Source organism: Dama dama, chromosome 10, assembly GCF_033118175.1.
Source record: "Dama dama isolate Ldn47 chromosome 10, ASM3311817v1, whole genome shotgun sequence".
In the NCBI taxonomy this organism is placed as follows: Eukaryota; Metazoa; Chordata; class Mammalia; order Artiodactyla; family Cervidae; genus Dama; species Dama dama.
Genome location: NC_083690.1, coordinates 28,704,070 through 28,715,941, shown reverse-complemented (window position 1 = coordinate 28,715,941; position 11,872 = coordinate 28,704,070). Strand labels below are relative to the sequence as shown.

The 11,872-nt window shown below is 46.5% G+C and overlaps 1 protein-coding gene across 14 annotated transcripts in view; it reads right to left on the bottom strand.

The window, feature by feature from the left end:
* CRCP (CGRP receptor component) overlaps positions 1 to 11,872 on the bottom strand; it is a 95,542-nt gene that overhangs the window by 75,483 nt on the left and 8,187 nt on the right. For 3 of the 14 annotated variants that reach the window (XR_009694459.1, XR_009694469.1, XR_009694465.1), the window contains 5 exons: positions 11,756 to 11,854; positions 10,989 to 11,563; positions 6,434 to 6,480; positions 559 to 793; positions 353 to 477 (listed from right to left, as the gene is read on the bottom strand). The gene's annotated coding sequence lies outside the window, so the exon portion shown is untranslated. The other 11 variants (XR_009694458.1, XM_061153341.1, XR_009694463.1 and 8 more) reach the window with 10 other exon arrangements.

The window sequence follows — 11,872 nt, the reverse complement described above, 5'->3', positions numbered from 1 at the left end:
ATTGCATTTTCAGGGAACTCAGCTTGTACTGAAATCAGAGGCTGCCAAAGGGGATAGGACACAGAGCACCAGAGGCATCTGCTATATACCATGTGGTCAAATGCTCCCATTCCCCTGAGGACTTCAGAAGGGGCTCTAGATAGTGAGGAGCCCAAAAGCTTAAGCTTTTAGTTTCAGGCTTTAATCTGCCTTTGGAGGAACTCAACGTTTGTCCTGAGGACAGGATAAACTCAGGGAACTCACGTTCCCCTGAGGGGAACGACTGAGGCAGTCAGCCCTCCACACAAGGGTGTATCCTCCTTCCCTGGTCCCCCACTACTTGGAGTTCCAGTGTCTCTCAGGCACATCCTACCTGCTCCTCTGGCTCTCCAGTATTCCATGCGTGAAAGGAAAGGCAAGCACGAGCCTTGCTGTGGGCTTTACTGGGATCTTGCTGAGTTTGAAGGTGGTTTACATGTCAGTTGTCTCTTAGATAAACTAGAGTGGGGGAAAAGCCTGGAGTTAGCAATTTGTAGACAGGAAGTAAAGCCCTGGGTGGGGAGGGGTGGCTTTAGTTACCTGTCAAGGAAGAATCCCTTCCTCAAGACCATTTCAGATTTTTTAATAGTTCACCAGAGAGTAGATGACTTAGCAATCTGCTGGCTAATGCAGGCAAGTCCTCTGACAGATCTTTAAAGGAAACGTCTGGGGACTTCCCTGGTGGTCTGGTGGCTAAGACTTCATGCTCTCAGTGCAGGGGGTGGGGGTTTGATCCCCAGTAAACGATGAAGATCCCACATGCCACAACTAAGGCCTGGCACAAATAAACAAAAAATAAACATTAAAAAATAAGTAAGTAGAGGAAAGTCTCAAAAGAAAAGCAGCAACTACAGACCTGAGCCCATGAGAGATGGAACTCAGTAACTTCCCTGCATTGTTAGCGTGGTCTCCCCTTTCTGAGTGTGCAGACGCGTCCTTAGGATAGAAAGAGTCCATGTGTGCCCACCTTCACGAGCAGCAGAGAGGAAGTTGGTTTCATCCCCATCAGGGTTGGTGGCTAGGGAGGAGAAGATTCTCCCAAGGGTGAAGTGGGTGGTGGCAGCAACTGAAGAGAAAAGGAGAGACAGGAGTGGAGAGGTTCCAGAAGAAAAGCTATAGAATGGTGGGTGACCCCTGTGAGAGTCAGGGTGTGGTTTTAGAATGGCTTTGATGCTGAAAAACTGGGGGAGGAGAACTCAATTCAGAAAAATTGGGAGGACGGGGATTTCCCTGGCAGTTCTGTGGTTAAGACTCTGCCTTCCAATGCAGGCGGCACAGGTTCAATCCCAGGTTGGGGAACTAAGATACCACATGCCACCAGGTGCGACCAAACATTAAAAAAAAAAAAAAAAAAAGAAGGGTGGGGAGGATAGAGAAAAACAGAGCTTGGATCTGGTAAAAGAGCAAATTTAGAATAAATGGGGATGATGAAAATTAGAGGAGATGGTAGGCTGGGAGGAATCTCAGAAGTCTTGGGTAACAGAAAATGAAAAGAACCCAGAACATGATCCAGTAAATGAGTCACCACAGGTAATGGAAAGGTAGATAAAGTCAAGGTGGTCACAGAACAAAGGCCCAGGATGGGAAGGCCACTGACAGGGACAGGAGGTAGGATGGAGAGGGGACCTGAGCCAAGGACCAAATTGCTCAGTGAATCTGAGGCCTGTGCACATGCGGAGGGAATGAACCGGAGGCCACGGGATGTGAACATAAAGGTATCTGGAAAAACAGAGAATTCCTTCATGATTTCATGGTTGAGACTCTGCCCTTTCATTGTTGAGGGCCTCCGTTCCATCCCTGGTTCGGGTTCTAAGATTCCAAAAGCCACATGGTGCGGCTAAAATTCAATCAAACAAAACTCTGAATTGATCCCTGAAGAATGACAGTGATGGGGAAGAGGGAAGAGTTCACTAGTCAGGGCAGAAGGGCTTCCAGACAGAGGGAAGGTCCTAAGCCAGGGCCCAGAAGCCAGCAGGAGCATGGTGCGTTCTGGAACTCAGAGCCAGGGATCAGGGGAACCAGTCAGACCACAATAAACTATACTAAGGGGTCTGCATTTATCCTCAAGGAGATGGTGACCTGCTCTTTCCTCCTCTTTGTCCCCTCTACTCATAACATAGCGTGTCTTAGGGCGACTCTTGGGATCTGTTATCCACCTGCCCTCCTTTCTTTGGTGACCTCATCCATTCTCACTGCTGGCAACTCCCAACATTTCATCTCCAGATTCAGTTTATGCATGGCTGCAAAATAAAGGGGTAAGGAAACTGGCAAATGGACTTCACCTTTCAGGGTCTGGATGTCAGGGTCATGCATTCAGAAACCAACTTTTCTCTGATCTCTGTCAAACAGTAGAAAATCAACTTTCAACTAAGTATACAGGTTGACTCTCAAATGGAAAATCAGTTTGTTAATTTATAGAAGCAGATCAACCTTTACTTATTTGTGCCCATTTGTGAGCTTTAAAACGGTTATTGTTTTCCTTCTTGGTGGTGCTAATGGGAAAGAATCTGCCTGCCGAAGCAGGAGACACAGGAGACGAGGGTTTGATCCCTGGGTCAGGAAGATGTGCTTGCATTAATATGGCAACCCACTCCAGTATTCTTGCCTGGGGAATCCCATGGAAAGAGGAGCCTGGCGGGCTACAGTCCATGGGGTCACAAGAGTCGGACATGGCTGTGTGACAAACATTGGACATTGCATTTAGAGATTCAAATAGCAGAGCAAATAGTGCCCATGCCAGAGGAGGGCTCACTGTGAGAACAAATCCTTGCCTGATGAGGAGTTTTGTCAGTGTTTCTTCAGGGCATTCTGCTTTATTGACAGCAATTTAGTACACTACTTTGTTTGGAAGCACCAGACCTTCCAGAACAAGAAGCACCAGCAATGCTAAGGCAGAGCTGATACACTGGGATGTGAGTTCACAGAATGACACAACCTCTGTTTAAGGTACTGGCACAGGTTTGTACCCTACAGACACAGGCATTGGAATAAATTCTATTACATATACCTTCCGGAAATGAAAACAGGGTGTGTGTGTATATACACATGCATGTATAATGACAAAGTGAAGTGAAAGTCGCTCAGTCGTGTCCGACTCTTTACGACCCCATGGACTCTACAGTCCATGGAATTCTCCAGCCAGAATACTGGAGTGGGTAGCCTTTCCCTTCGCCAGGGGATCTTCCCAACCCAAGGATTGAGCCCAGGTCTCCTGCATTGCAGGCGGATTCCTTACCAGCTGAGCCACAAGGGAAGCCCATGTATAATGATGAGACCTTATTCTCAATTACTGAGGCTAATTCTGTGTAAGGAATGATCCTGCATTATGACTACAGATCAACAAGCATGAATTATCAGCTTGCAATTGTACTTATCTGTAACTTCTGGCCACGTTTCTCCTCCACAACCCATATACACCCATTGACAGTGTAGCCAGCGGTCATCTCTGGCCCTGCACCTGGGCCTCATGGTAGTGGGTGAGCAGGCTGGCACAGTGAGTAGCAGGCACACCCCTGGAAGGCTCCTGACATTGGCCCGACTATCAACAACTTTCCAGGGGCCATGGAGGTGCACTGGAGGGGGATTACAGTGGTGACCAGCGCCCTGCACACCCTGTCTTGGAAGGTGGCTGCACTCCGCAATTACAGCGGTGGGGGGATGAAGTGCTGCTTCTGGTTTACTATCTAGGAGGGTGGGATAGGGGGCGGATTGGGGTGCTGCCAGGGCTTCCACTTGACCTTCGTTAATACTCCAAGGCAGTTCCAACATCCCCCCTCATTTAGTTCACCGTCACTGTGATGAAGATTGGAGGAACCTTCCCAGGAATGTCACAGGATTGAGTCCAGGTATTTCCAGAACGTTATGTCCTAGTCCCAAACCTGTAGCCCCACCCTCTCAGTAAACCCTCCCTATCTAGCTTTACCTCCACCTTGGTCTCACAGACTGACCTCTGCTCTCACAGGCTCACCCTTTCTGTCAGGACACGTGTGGCAGCTCCCGCAATGCTCCACGGTTGAGCTCTTTGCTCAGAGCAGTGCGTGTACCTCCCTGCTCATCCTGTGCTGAGACCTGACCCAGTTAATGGTCTGGGGTCAGGTGGGGGGAGGGTTGTGATCTAGAGGAGGACGTCCTGTGAGGCAGCCTCCTCAGGTGAGATCCTTTTTCTTAAACCCAGTTGTTGATGTATTTGTCTGCTCTGGGTCTCAGGTGCAGCATGCGGGATCTAGTTCCCGACCAGGGATCGGACCTGGTTCTCCCACATTGGGAGCGTGGAGTCTTGGCTACTGGACTAGCAGGGAAGTCCCTCATGTGAGATCTTCATTTGTGGTTTCCGTCATGAGGAAGCCACTCTCAAGGCAGGTAGGGCTTCAGCTGTGGTTCAAGAGGTTCAGGTTCAACCACCCCAAAGTCCACATCAGTCCTGCTCTCAGTCCTTCCCTATGAGCCTCATAGGACTCACGTCATAAGCTCTGGCATCTTATGGTTACATACCGGGCCTAGTTTTAGAAGTTTTCCTACAACTGCAGGAGATGAAGTTCTCTGTAAACAGTGCCAAGTAGGCCTTCTGGGTTCACTGAGCCCTGGATTGCTAGTTGGCTGGAGACAGCCTGTCATTCCTTTCCCTAAAGTCTCTGGGAACTTAGCAAACCCAGCCAGCTTAAAATTAGAGTCCTTAAAGTTAACCTTACTCACATTTCATTCCAGTTCTATTGCCTGGCCTATTATTTCCTCCTCCACCTGTACCTTATCTCAATTCATAACAGGTAATCTTAGTGATTCCAGTGTTAGGGCACCTCAGTAGCTACTGCCCTCCACTCACTGGAGTGACAGTAGGACCCTTGTTGCTGAATGACTGCAAAGGTTGTCTTGTTCCAGAATCCAGTTCTAAGGGCTGAGTTCCCAGAGCCACTTCCCAAGAGGAAAAGTTAAAATTTTACAAAACCTCCTTCTCCTCCTGCCTCTATAACTCAGCTTTCCCCTTGCAAAGTCTAGGTCACATAGGTCACGTAGTCTCAGAAAATCGGGACTTGCAATACTAGGAACTGGAGCTTATCTCACTTACCCTTGTCCTGCTGTTTGTAATCGCCCAGCCCCTGCAAACCTGCTTAATCAAGCCTGTCCAGGTCAGGCATCCCCCTTCCCATCTTGACCACTGTTCTTGCACACATGAAACCCCTCAGTTTAAACCAGCCTATTAACGGCTAGTGTTGCCCACTATAGTCTGTCTATAAAGACTCTGTAATCCCTTTGTGTAGGGCTCAGAGCTTGGCGTGTTAACTCCTCTGGGCCCGCTGGTGTAATAAACCTGAGTTCTCCAACTCTCCGAGCGTGGTGCTTGGTTTCTCAAGTACTGGTTTCTGCAACATTTCTGGAGGCCCCAGCGAGATTCCAACCACGCCGGCCCCTTAAGCTACCAGACTGGTGGTTGGGCCACGCTGAAGCGAAGGAACCCTGAGACGAAGGAGGAGGCCCGCCACCTGATGGTATTCTGGGTTCTCTTTTAGACCGGTGTTCCGATTCTTCATTGGGCAAGCACCAACTGGACTCATTGGAGGGACGGACCAACTCGCCAGGAAGGGCCACAGGATAAGGTAAGGCTCCGGGGCCAGTCCCCAGGCAGGAACCTACCCCAACGGGTAGAAGAGGAGACTGATCACCTCCTTGGGTTCCCAGGAAGGGAGCATCAGAAAAGGAGACCTGGGGACTTGGGAGGAAGGGAGGCATCTGAATGATAACCTCATTGGGGCTCCCAGGAAGGGAGCAACAGTTAAGGAAACCTGGGGACTCAGGAGAAGGAAGGCATTGTGATAGCCTCTGAATGATTGTTGAGTTGTGTGCTGATTGAATGGAGAGAAATTTTTTGGAAACTACAAAGCTAATTCTTTTGGCATATACAATAAAAACAACTAACTTGTTAAAAGGCCTGCCCAGGGAAAAGCTTGAAGTTAACCCTTCCTGTGTCCTTGAAATACACAGCCAGCTTTGCCTGAGACCTTAGCCTTGGGAAAATTAGAACTTCAAGCGAAGAAAAAAAAGGGGGGGTCAAAGAGATATTTTAAATCTCAAACAGAAAACTATAAGATCTCTGTCAGTCTGTCTGTCTGGATTTATGCATGTCTCAGTTTATGTCTTTTTTCTGATAATATTGTTGAAGTGAAGTTGTAAATGAGTTCTAATTTAATTGACCTAAAGAAAAGTGAGTGCTTATGAATCAAACAATACAATACAAACAATACAAGAAAAATTAACTAAATAAATTTCAGATTCATATGAACTGGAAAATATTCAATATTAAATACCTAGTATTAATGTTTGTTTGCTTATCTAATAAGAAAGTAGGATGTATGTTTTTAATAAAGAAGATATAAAAAATAAAATTGCATCTTATAAAGGGAAAAGAAAGTAGGTGACTTACAGGTGGCTGTTATAGAGAGTGATTATAAAGTTTCTGGAAGCTGGAGTCTGAAAAAAAAGTTTTGTGCATGGTTAGGACTAAGTTTAAAATAAATTTAATTACGTTTACCTAAATGAGTTTAAAGTAAGCTGGTGCAAAAATTTAAATTTGGCCTTTCTCTCTATTAAGAGGACATACTTTCTTCAGATGTTGAACTGCTTTTAATAATAGATTTTTTTTTTTAACCCCTCAATTGATCTGTTCTATATTTACCTTTAAAATCTTTTGTTAACTATGGCTACAGTGTTAATGCCCTCACAATGAGTTCTCCAAAAAAGAAAAAATTACTTTGGTAAACTAAATAAACATTATTTAAGATTATGGTACATGTAGACAAAGCTCATTCTGCTTCTACAAAAAATAATCCCTCATAGTTAGACTTTTGCTATCTTGATGTCCTTAAAACATGGTGATAGTCTGCTCTTAAATCAGGAAATTAAAAATAAACAATAGCTAAAAATTAAACAGCCAGGGCTATGGGAAATCCAAGAGGGCTGCTTGGCTTTTCCCAGCTCCCTGCCGGACCTCATTTTTATTTGATGGGTTAAAGCCTTACCTGGCTACAGTGTTAATGCCTTCAGAATGAGTTCTCTAAACAAGAAAACATATTTCACTAAATGTTTTGTTAATTAAGGTCTGTGGTTACTAAGATTCTGAGATAGTTCCTTGTTATGTTATATTGCTAAAAGGTTTAATTAAGTTATTAAAAAGGACACTCTTAAGATGGTTTCTAAAGCTTGTCTCAGTAACCAATCTTTGGATAAAGCTCAGATGCTCCATGAGGTACAACCAGCAGATTAACACCTGGCTACAATTATTTAACTGAGACAGATGACCTGGGGTATACCAGGCTATATGCAATGAAAGTTGACTTAAATTCTTGCTTGTGACCTTACTAATAACTGCTAGCTATATTATTTTCTATGTAGCTTGTTTCAGAAGATTATTTCTTATGTTACCAAAGGTGTGGCTGAGCCTGTGATAAAATGCTGATATGCAGCTCCATATGAGATCAATAACTGTAATAATGTAACTCTAGATGTGGGAAGAAGCAACAAGAGGTAATATTTTCCTGGACCAGGAGGTTAGTAAGACAGGTATGGTCCAGAGACTTGCTACTTACAAGGCCTGGTCTAGTGACAACACATTGAGTGGCCTGTCAATGGAATCTCTGTAGACCTGGGAATGAGCCTTCCCAGCACCATGGGACACAATGACCTTGAAATGCCCCAAAATGTGGTCAAATATGGCTATGAAGGGGCCCTGCTGACTGGAAGCTGGCCCTTGCCAGCTGCCTCTACAAAGATTAAATCATGACTACTATAAGATGTTGACCTTCAACACCCCCTTGAAAGGACTTCAGGGTGGAGACAAAAAATAAGGCACTCTGCTCTGGGAAAACCCAGAAAAACAGGCCTTCAGATAGTCAGATGTTTCCAGATAAAAATTTTTATGAGTCCAAATTCTTGCATCTTCTCATGCCGAGAGAAACACTAATGTCGTGAACCAATGTCTGGACCTGGTTCTCCTAGCTAGCGCCTCGGCAGCACTCCTACTTCTACTCATCTTTGGGCGCATATCTCTAACTTTCTTGTTAAGTTTGTTTCTCCGAGCAGTAGTAGCACGACAAGCATATCCCCCGGCCAATGCCCAGACAAAGCTAGAACAAGCCGCCTTTTTCTGTGGACTCTCACTGGCCTCCGTAAATGCACCCCAAGGTCCTCAGGCTGCTACTCTCCCTTTGAGATCTCATACGGGAGACCACCCCCAGTGATAAAAAAAGCTCAAGGGAGATCACCAACAACTAGGTGACCTGGAGATGTCCCAACACCTCCAGGTCCTGGGAAAGTCTTCTGCCATACTGGCCGAGAAACCTGAGAAAGGACACCCATTCCACTGGGCAACTGGGTTCATCCCTATCAGCCAGGAGATGAGTTATAGGTGTCATCCCTTGGATCCACCACACCAGAGTCAAGAAGGCAGCAGCTTCCTATAATGGGGACACCTGGAAAGCAGTTCAGGATCCCAAAAACCCCCTCAAGGTCTGGTTCCAAAAACAACGACCCTGACCCTCAAAGGACTCTAAGCCCTGCTCTAGTCACTCCGCGAGCTGACTAGTCGATGCATGGCAGAAGCTTGAGGATTCTTCAGCTTTGCTCCAGCCACACTCCGGCAGCTGGCTGGGTGGTTAATGCACGGCTGAAGCATGAGGATCCAGCTATCAAAACATCAATGGATTTTCATTGTCAACCCTGGACTCTATCCCTGATTGCTATTATTTCTGTGCTCTTCGCTACAGGACTAGCTTTAGTTGCCCCCCAGGACTGGGATTTCGGTCAGAAGCTACAGTTAGCTGTCTGTTATCTCACTGTAGTGGGAAGCCTCATTCTTATTAAGTGTCTCTTATGATCTATTCTCCCTACTAACTAAACTGCCCCACAGTATAGCTGACCCCCCTTCACAATAGGCTCAGCTGCTACGGCCGTGACAACCCAGAGATGGGGAGAAAACCTTTTGCTGGTGTTCAGTTATCTGTTAGGTTCAGGCTGCTTGGCAGCCTTTCGGTGTCCCTTGCTGTAACAGACGGTACCGCCCCATCAAGGCCTTTTGTTTGTGGGACAGATGCTTACTTATGTCTACCTGTCAGTTAGATGGGTATCTGCATCTTAGCTTTCCTCACTCCCCAGATGAACACTGTCCCTAACAACCAGACTCTCATCATACCTCTGGCAGCACATACGTGGTCAAAAAGAGCCATCCAGTTTATACCCCTACTAGTTGGTCTGGGACTCACGGCTGGGCTAGGTATGGAAATAGGAGGAATTGCTTCATCAACCACCTTTTACCATACGCTATCCAAAGACTTCACAGACGACACTGAGAGAGTGGCCACATCTTTAGTGGCCTTACAGGAGCAATTAGACTCCCTGGCTGAAGTGGTTTTACAAAACAGGAGAGGGCTAGACCTACTGACAGCAGAAAAGGGAAGACTCTGCCTCTTCTTGAATGAAGAATGCTGCTTTTATATAAACCAATCAGAAATACTCAGGGACAGGGCCCAACAGCTAAGGGAACAAATCATAAAAAGGAGAGAAAAACTAGCTAACTCTGGGGGTAATCAGAGCAGTATCTGGAGCGGGGCGCCGCGACCTCTCCCTTTGAGGGTCCTCTCTTCACGCCCTTGGCGGCGCGCTTGTTTGGCCCTTGTATTCTCAATGCATTACCCGGATCATAGCCTCTCGGACTGAATCCGTAAAGTTACAAACGGTGATAGTTCAATACAGCCCCCGAAATGACGCGCAGCTCTGAGTGTCCTACCAAAAGCATGAGAGTACGCTTTCTACAACGAGTGATGGAAAGAAGCACCAAGAGGGGAGAATGAAAGGGAAAAGTTAAAATTTTACATAACCTCCTTCTCCTTCTGCCTCTGTAACTCAGCTTACCCCTTGCAAAGTCTAGATCATGTAGGTCACATAGTCTCAGAAAGTGCGGATTTGTAATACTAGGAACTGGAGTTTATCTCACTCAATCTCGTCTTGATCTTTGCATTTGCCCAGGGTCTACAAACCTGTTTAATCATGCCTGTCCAGGTCAGGCATCCCCCTTCCCATCTAGACCAGTGTTCCTGCGCATGTGAACCCTTTAGTTTTAACCAGCCTATTAAGCGTTAGTGTTGCCCACTACAGTCTGTCTAAAAAACCCTGTAACTTCTTTCTTCAGGGCTCAGAGCTTGGAGTGTTAACCCCTCTGGGCCCGATGGCGTAATAAACCGAGTTCTCCAACTCTCCGAGTGTGGTGCTTGGTTTCTCGAGTACTGGTTTCTGCAACACTTCCAGCTGGTTTTTTGAAAGCAGAGCCGAAGACAAAGGCCTATTATTATTTTGGCCACCCAGTGCAGCATGTAGAATCTTACTTCTTCAACCAGGGATGGAACCCATACCCTGTGTAGTACAAGGGCTGAGTCTTCCCCACTGGACCAGCAGAGAAGCCCCAAGACAAAGGTCTATTCCACGCAGGCACTGATTTGGAAAATGTTCCCAGAAATACGGTAGCAGGAAAAGAAGACAGAAAAGAATGAAAAGCTAATATCAACGTGCATAATCAAGGGCACACCTTGATCATACATAATGTCCCTATTGCAGGAAAGGCTGAAACACTTATGCAATGGTTCCTTTCTCTCTTTGAATGATGATGTCTCCAGATTATTAATACCCATTTCACCTCCACTTCTCAGATTTATTGAAGAAGCAGAATTGAGCCATTCAGAGCCTGCAGACGGAGAGTCTGTTTTCAGGGGATTGCTCATTGGTAATTGCGTTTTCAGGGAACTCAGCTTGGACAGAAATTAGAGGCTGCCAAAGGGGATGGGACACAGAGCACCAGAGGCATCTGTTGTACCATGTGATCAACCATTCCCATGCCCCTGAGGACTTTAGAAGGGGCTTTAGCTAGTGAGGTGCCCAACGGCTTAAGCTTTTAGCTTCAGGCTTCAATCTGCCTTTGTGGAGGAACTCACGTGTGTCCTGGAGGGAACGGCTGAGGAAGCCAGCCCTCCACACAAGGGTGTATCCTCCTTCCCTGGTCCCCCGCTACTTGGAGTTCCAACGTCTCTCTCCGGCACATCCTGCCTGCTCCTCTGGCTCTCCAGTATTCCATGCGTGACGTGAGAGGCAACTGAGGAGCACCAGTCTTGCTGTGGGCTTTACTGGGATCTTGCTGAGTTTGAAGGCTGGTTCACACATCAGTTGTCTTGTTAAATAAACTAGAGTTGGGAGAAAAGCTTGGAGTTAGCAATTTGTAGACAGAAGCAATGCCCTGGGTGAGGGGGGTGGAGGGAAGGGGCCTTAATTAGCTATCAAGGAAGAATCCCTCCCTCCCTCAAGACCATTTCAGATTTTTCAACAGTTCACCGGAGAGCAGATGAATTAGCCATCTGCTGGCCAATGCAGGCAAGTCCTCTGACAGATCTTGAAAGAAAAGGTTTGGGGACTTCCCTGGTGGTCTGGTGGCTAAGACTTCATGCTCCCATTGCAAGGGGTGTGGGTTTGATCCCCAGTAAACGATGAAGATTCCACATGCCACAACTAAGGCCTGGCACAAATAAACAAAAAATAAACATTAAAAAATAAGTAAGTAGAGGAAAGTCTCAAAAGAAAAGCAGCAACTACAGACCTGAGCCCATGAGAGATGGAACTCAGTAACTTCCCTGCATTGTTAGCATGGTCTCCCCTTTCTGAGTGTGCAGATGCGTCCTTAGGATAGAAAGAGTCCATGTCTGCCCACCTTCACGAGCAGCAGAGAGGAAGTTGGTTTCATTCCCAACAGGGTTGGTGGCTGCGGAGGAGATGATTCTCCCAAGGGTGAAGTGGGTGGTGGCAGCAACTGAGGAAGACAAAAGGG